At 47.2% G+C, this 992-nt stretch overlaps 1 long non-coding RNA gene across 2 annotated transcripts; it reads left to right on the top strand.

The window, feature by feature from the left end:
* The first annotated feature begins 472 nt into the window (after positions 1–472).
* On the top strand, positions 473–992 carry LOC127909012 (uncharacterized). Of its 2 annotated transcripts, none has more exons than XR_008069427.1 (3): positions 473–522; positions 599–617; positions 713–832. It is a non-coding gene; the product is annotated as an uncharacterized LOC127909012 (long non-coding RNA). The 2 variants fall into 2 exon arrangements; XR_008069426.1 differs by lacking the exon at positions 713–832 and adding an exon at positions 938–992 and having other exon boundaries at positions 507–560.

Genomic DNA, 992 nt, shown 5'->3' with positions numbered 1-992 from the left:
CCGTTACACTCACCCCCCATTTTGACCTTCCTCCTTTTCCGCAGCAACCAGTAATCCGGGTCAACAGCATCAGTATAATTTTAAACCGTCCCTCGCCCATGTAACAGTATAATTTTAAACCTCAGAGCAAGTGTCCCCTCGCCCATCACCATGGGCGCGAACCATGTTTAGGACCTTCTGTTTAGGTCTGGTCAACGACAACAGTCACCATGTTTAGGTCTGGTCAGCATGTTTAGGTCTGGTCCATGTTTAGGTCTCCACAAAGCCATGTTTAGGCCCTTTTAGAGTCTGGTCACCATGTTTAGGAACTACTACTTCAAGGTCTGGAGCATGTTTAGTGGTCACGTTTAGGTCTGGTCACCATGTTTATTGAAACGCTATGTTTAGGTCTGGTCACCATGTTTAGGTCTGGTCAGCATGTTTAGGTCTGGTCAGCCATTTCACATCTGGTCCGTTACATTTTAGGTCTGGTCACCATGTTTAGGTCTGGTCACCATGTTTAGGTCTGGTCAGCATGTTTAGGTCTGGTCAGCATGTTTAGGTCTGGTCACCATGTTTAGGTCTGGTCACCATGTTTAGGTCTGGTCACCATGTTTAGGTCTGGTCGGCATGTTTAGGTCTGGTCGGCATGTTTAGGTCAGGTCGGCATGTTTAGGTCTGGTCAGCATGTTTAGGTCTGGTCACCATGTTTAGGTCTGGTCAGCATGTTTAGGTCTGGTCACCATGTTTAGGTCTGGTCAGCATGTTTAGGTCTGGTCAGCATGTTTAGGTCTGGTCAGCATGTTTAGGTCTGGTCACCATGTTTAGGTCTGGTCAGCATGTTTAGGTCTGGTCACCATGTTTAGGTCTGGTCAGCATGTTTAGGTCTGGTCACCATGTTTAGGTCTGGTCACCATGTTTAGGTCTGGTCAGCATGTTTAGGTCTGGTCATGTTTAGGTCTGGTCAGCATGTTTAGGTCTGGTCAGCATGTTTAGGTCTGGTCACCATGTTT

This window comes from Oncorhynchus keta, chromosome 18 (assembly GCF_023373465.1).
Source record: "Oncorhynchus keta strain PuntledgeMale-10-30-2019 chromosome 18, Oket_V2, whole genome shotgun sequence".
NCBI lineage: Eukaryota > Metazoa > Chordata > Actinopteri > Salmoniformes > Salmonidae > Oncorhynchus > Oncorhynchus keta.
This window is presented reverse-complemented; position numbering and strand designations above follow the sequence as displayed.